Here is a 6,862-nt window from a genome sequence, read left to right on the forward strand (position 1 = left end):
TGAGTGACTAAACTGAACTGTATGCAGTAAAAGAAAATAGATAAATGTGCACCCAAATAAGTAAATTAATAAATTTAGATAGTTTCCTGCATAGACAGATAGTGATAAATGTAACAACAGATATTTATTTCTTATAGTTCTAGGGGCTGAAAGTCAAGATCAGTGCTCAGCAACATTGGATTCCAATGAGGGATCTGTTCCTGACTTGTAGATGTCTGCTTTCTCACTGTGACCTCAGATTGCCAGGGAGAGGGAGAGAAGCTTTCTTCTCACTTAAACATTGGGAAATGGTTACCATGGTAGCATTAGCTAACACCTCCATCACTCACATAATTACCATTTCTTTTCTGTGGTGAGAACATTTAAGATCTACTCTCTTAGCAATTTTCAAATATATAATACAATATTGTTAACTATAATTACCTTGCTGTACTTTAGACCCCCCCCAAATGTATTCATCTCATAACTGAAAGTCTGACCAACATGTCTTCATTCCCCCCACCAGACCCCAGTAAACCCCCATTCTATTCCCTGTTTCTAGAGTTTGGTCTTTCTAGATTCCACATGTAAGTGATATCATACATTATTTGTCTTTTCTGTCTGACTTAATTCACTTAACATAATGCTCTCAAGGTTCATCCACATTGTTGCAAATGGCATGATTTCCTTCTTTATCATGGCTGAATGATATTCTAGTGTATATATACCATATCTTTTTTATCTACTCATCTGTAGACATATACTAAGGTTTTTTTCCATATATTGGCTACTGAGAACAATGTTGTGATGAACATGGAAGTGTAGCTATCTACTTGAGATCTTGATTTCATTTCCTTTAGAAAAATACCTGGAAGTAAAATTTCTAGGTCATAGGATAGTTTATTTTTCAATTTTTTGAAGACTGTCTATATTATTTACCATTATTTACGATTCCACAAAAGTACACAAGCTTCCTTTTTCTCTACATCCTCACCAATACTTATTTCACCAATACTTGTCTTGATGATAACAGTCTTACCAACGGATATGAGATGAGATGATATCCCACTGGCATTTTTGTTTGCATTTCTCTGATGATCATGGGTGTCAAGCACCTTTTCATCTACTTGTTGGCCATTCTATGTATTCTTTGTAAAAATGTTTGTTGAGTACCTCTGGCCATTTCTTAGTTGGATTACGTGGGGATTTTGCTATTATGTTGTATATGTTCTTTATATATTTTGAATATTAACTCCATTTACTCATTCCATTGGTTTCCTTTTCATTTTGTTCATTGTTTCTTTTGCTGTGCAAAAGCTTTTTACTTTGATTGATCCCACATTGCTTTTTGTTTTTGCTTTTCAGGGCATATACAAAAAATCATTGTCAAGATCATCATCAAGGAGTTTTTCCTCCCCTGTTTTCTTCTAGGACTTTTATGATTTCAGGTATTTGTGTGAGTGGTATAAGATAAGATTCCGATTTTATTCTTCTGAATGTTGTCATTCAGTTTTTCCATCACCATTTACTGAAGTACTACCCTTTTCTCGTTACATATCCTTGAATCTTTTGTAAAATATTAGTTGGCCATATACTCATGGTTTGTTCCTGGATTCTAGGTTCTGTTCTTTCCATTTCTCTTTCCATTAGTCTGTGGGCTTTATTTTATGCAGAACATTCTTTTGATTACTATTTATAGTTTAGTTTGAAATCAGGAAATGTGATGGCTCCAGCTTTGCTCTTGTTCTCAGAATTGCTTTGAATATTGGAGTCTTGTGGTCCCAAACAAATTTTAGGATTGTTCTATGTTATTTCTGAGAAAATTCCCATTGGAATTTTGATAATTGTGTTGAGTCTATAGATAGTTCTGGGTAGTATGTACATTCTAACAATATTAATTCTTCTGGTCCATGAAAATAGGATAATTATTCATATATTTGTGTATTCATCAATATCTTTCATCAAAATCATAGTTTTCAGGGCACAGATTTTTCATAACTTTGGTTAAATTAGTTCCTATGCATTTTATTGTTTTGATGCTCTTGTGAATGGGGTTGTTTGCTTCTTTTTCATATAGTTCATAGTTTATGTATAGAAATGCTGCAGATTTCTCTATTAATTTTGTATCCTACAACATTACTGAATTTTTGAATAGGTTTAACAGTTTTAGGGGGAGTCTTTAAGATGATCTATATATAAAATAATATCACCTGCAAACAAAGACAATTTCATTTTTTTCTTTCTGATGTACTTCTTTCTTTTTTTAATTAATTAATTTATTTTAATTGGAGGCTAATTACAATATTGTGGTGGTTTTTGCCATACACTGACATGAATCAGTCATGGGTGTACATGTGTCCCCCATCCTGAACCCCCCTCCCACGTCCCTCCCCATCCCATCCATCCTTCTGGGTTGTCCCAGTGTACCAGCTTTGAGTGCCCTGTTTCATGCATTGAACTTGGACTGGTCATCTATTTCACATACGGTAATATACATGTTTCAGTGCTATTCTCTCAAATCATCCCACCCTCACCTTCTCCCACAGAGTCCAAAAGACTGTTCTATACATGTGTGTCTCTTTTGCTTTCTCACATATACGGTTGTCATTACCATCTTTCTAAATTCCATATATATGCCTTAATATACTGTATTGGTGTTTTTCTTTCTGACTTACTTCACTCTGTATAATAGGCTCCAGTTTCATCCACCTCATTAGAACTGATTCAAATGTGTTCTTTTTAATAGAGGAGTAATATTCCGTTGTGTATATGTACCACAGCTTTCTTATCCACTTGTCTGCTGATGGACATCTAGGATGCTTCCATGTCCTGGCTATTGTAAACAGTGCTGCGATGAACACTGTGGTACACATGTCCCTTTCAGTTCTGGTTTCCTCAGTGTGTATGCCCAGCAGTGCGATTGCTGGTTCATAAGGCAGTTCTATTTCCAATTTTTTAAGGAATCTCCACACTGTTATCCATAGTGGCTGTGCTAGTTTGCATTCCCACCAACAGATTAAGAGGGTTCCCTTTTCTTCACATCTTCTCCAACATTTCTTTTTTGTAGACTTTTTGATAGTAGCCATTCTGACTGGCATGAGATGGTACTTCATTGTGGTTTTGATTTGCATTTCTCTGAAAATGAGTGATATTGAGTATCTTTTCATGTGTTCGTTAGCCATCTGTATGCCTTCTTTGCAGAAATTTTTATTTAGTTCTTTGGCCCATTTTTTGATTGGGTCATTTATTTTTCTGGTATTGAGCTGCCCGAGCTGCTTGCATATTTTTGAGACTAATTATTTGTCAGTTGCTTCTTTTGCTATTATTTTATCCCATTCTGAAGGCTGTCTTTTCACCTTGTTTATAGTTTCCTTCATTGTGCAAAAGCTTTTAAGTTTAAATTAGGCCCTATTTATTTATTTTTGCTTTTATTTCCATTACTCTGAGAAGTGGGTCATTGAGGATTTGTTGTGATTTATGTAAGAGAGTGTTTTGCCTATGTTTTCCTTTAGGAGTTTTCTAGTTTCTGGTTTTACATTTAGATATTTAATTCATTTTGAGTTTATTTTTGCGTATGGCATCAGAAAGTGTTCTAGTTGCATTCTTTTATAGGTGGTTGATCAGTTTTCCCAGCATCACTTGTTAAAGAGATTGTCTTTGCTTCATTGTATATTTTTGCCTCCTTTGTCAAAGATAAGGTGTCCATAGGTGCATGGATTTATCTCTGGGCTTTCTATTTTGTTCCATTGATCTATATTTCTGTCTTTGTGCCAGTACCATACTGTCTTGATGACTGTAGCTTTGTAGTATAGCCTGAAGTCAGGCAGGTTGATTCCACTAGTTCCATTCTTTGTCAAGGTTGCTTTGTTTATTTGAGGTTTTTTGTATTTCCATACAAATTGTGAAATTATTTGTTCTAGTTTTGTGAAAAATACTGTCGATATTGCATTGAATCTATAGATTGCTTTGGGTAGTATACTCATTTTCACTATATTGATTCTTCCGGCCCATGAACATAGTATATTTCTCCCTCTATTTGTGTCCTCTTTAATCTATTTCATCAGTGTTGTATAGTTTTCCATATATAGGTCTTTGGTTTCTTTAGGTAGATATATTCCTAAGTATTTTATTCATCACAATGGTGAATGGGATTGTTTCCTTAATTTCTCTTTCTGTTTTCTCATTGTTAGTGTATAGGAATGCAAGGGTTTTCCATGTACTAATTTTATATCCTGCAACTTTAATATATTCATTCATTAGCTTGAGTAATTTTCTGATAGTGTCTTTAGGGTTTTCTATGTAGAGGATCATGTCATCTGCAAATAGTGAGCGTTTACTTCTTCTTTTTCAATCTGGATTCCTTTTATCCTTTTTTCCTCTCTGATTGCTGTGGCTGAAACTTCCTAAAGTATGCTGAATAGTAGTGGTAAGAGTGGCACCCTTGTCTTGTTCCTGACTTTAGAGGAAATGCTTTCAGTTTTTCACCATTGAGGATAATGTTTGCTGTGGGTTTGTCATATATAGCTTTTATTATGTTGAGGTATGTTCCTTCTATTCCTGCTTTCTGGAGAGTTTTTATCATAAATGGATGTTGAATTTTGTCAAAGGCTTTCTCTGCATCTATTGAGATAATCATATGGTTTTTATTTTTCAATTTGTTAATGTGGTGTATTACATTGATTGATTTGTGGATATTGAAGAATCTTGCATCCCTGGAATAAAGCCCACTTGGTTATAATGTATGATCTTCTTAATATGTTGTTGGATTCTGTTTGCTAGAATTTTTTTTGAGGATTTTGCATCTATGTTCATCAGTGATATTGGCCTGTAGTTTTCTTTTTTGGTGGCATCTTTGTCCAGTTTCGGTATCAGGGTGATGGTGGCCTCATAGAATGAGTTTGGGAGTTTACCTTCCTGTGCAATTTCCTGGAAGAGTTTGAGTGGATAGGTGTTAGCTCTTCTCTAAATATTTGATAGAAATCACCCATGAAGCCATCTGGTCCTGGGCTTTTTTGTTGTTGTTGGAAGATTTTTGATTACAGTTTCTATTTCCAAGCTTGTGATGGGTCTGTTAAGATTTTCTATTTTGTTCCTGGTTCAATTCTGGAAGGTATACTTTTCTAAGAATTCGTCCATTTCTTCCCAGTTGTCCATTTTATTGGCATATAGTTGCTGATAGTAGTCTCTTATGATCCTTTGTATATCTGTGTTGTCTGTTGTGATTTTTCCATTTTCATTTCTAATTTTGTTGATTTTATTCTTCTCCCTTTTTTCTTGATAAGTCTGGCTAATGGTTTGCCTATTTATCTTCTCATAGAACCAGATTTTAGTTTTGTTGATTTTTGCTATAGTCTCCTTTGTTCCCTTTTCACTTGTTTCTGCTCTAATTTTTATGATTTCTTTCCTTCTACTAACCCTGAGGTTCTTCATTTCTTCTTTTTCTAGTTGTTTTAGGTGTAAAGTTAGGCTATTTATTTGTTTTTTTCTCTCCTTTCTTGAGGTAAGCCTGTATTGCTATGAACCTTCCCCTTAGCACTGCTTTTACTGAGTCCCATAGGTTTTGGGTTGTTGTGTTTTCATTTTCATTTGTTTCTGTGCATACTTTGATTTCCTTTTTTATTTCCTCTGTGATTTGTTGGTTATTCAGAAGCATGTTTGTTAGCTCCATATGTTTGTATTTTTAATAGTTTTTTTTTTTTTCTGTAGTTGACATCTAGTCTTACTGCATTGTGATCAGAAAAGATGATTGAAATAATTTCAATTTTTTTGAATTTTCCAAGGCTAGATTTATGGCCCAGGATGTGATCTATCCTGGAGAATGTCCTGTGTGTACTTGAGAAAAAGGTGAAACTCATTGTTTTGGGGTGAAATGTCCTATGGATATCAGTTAGATCTAACTGGTCCATTGTATCATTTAAAATTTGTGTTTCCTTGCTAATTTTCTGTTTGATCTATCCATAGGTGTGCGGTATTAAAATCCCCACTATTATTGTGTTACTGTTAATTTCCCCTTTCATACTTGTTAGTATTTGCCTTATGTATTGAGATGCTCCTATGTTGGATGCATATATTTTTATAATTGTTATATCTTCTTCTTGGATTGATCCTTTGATCATTATGTAGTGTCCTTCTTTGTCTCTTTTCATGGTTTTTATTTTAAACTCTATTTTATCTGATATTGCTACTCCTGCTTTCTTTTGGTCTCCATTTGCATGAAATATCTTTTTCCAGCCCTTCACTTGCAGTCTGTGTGTGTTCCTTAGTTTGAGGTGGGTCTCTTGTAGACAGCATATGTAGTGGTCTTGTTTTTTATCCATTCAGCCAGTTTTGCCTTTTGGTTGGGGCATTCAACCCATTTATATTTAAGGTAATTATTGATAAGTATGATCCCATTGCCATTCACTTTGTTGTTTTGGGTTCAAGCTTATAAACTTTCTCTGTGTTTCCTGTCTAGAGAAGATCCTTTAGCATTTGTTGAAGAACTGGTTTGGTGGTGCTGAAATCTCTCAGCTTTTGCTTGTCTGTAAAGTTTTTAATTTCTCCTTCATATTTGTAAGAGGTCTTGCTGGGTATAATAATCTGGGTTGTAGGTTTTTCTCTTTCATCACTTTAAATATGTCCTGCCATTCCCTTCTGGCCTGAAGAGTTTCTATTGAAAGATAAGCTGTTATCCTTATGGGAATCCCCTTGTGTGTTATTTGTTGTTTTTCCCTTGCTGCTTTTAATATTTGCTCTTTGTGTTTGATCTTCATTAGTTTGATTAATATATGTCTCGGGGTGTTTCACCTTGAGTTTATCCTGTTTGGGACTCTCTGGGTTTCTTGGACTTTGGTGGCTATTTCCTTCCCCATTTTAGGAAAGTTTTCAACTATTATCTCCTCAA

This window comes from Bos taurus, chromosome 1, assembly GCF_002263795.3.
Source record: "Bos taurus isolate L1 Dominette 01449 registration number 42190680 breed Hereford chromosome 1, ARS-UCD2.0, whole genome shotgun sequence".
In the NCBI taxonomy this organism is placed as follows: domain Eukaryota; kingdom Metazoa; phylum Chordata; class Mammalia; order Artiodactyla; family Bovidae; genus Bos; species Bos taurus.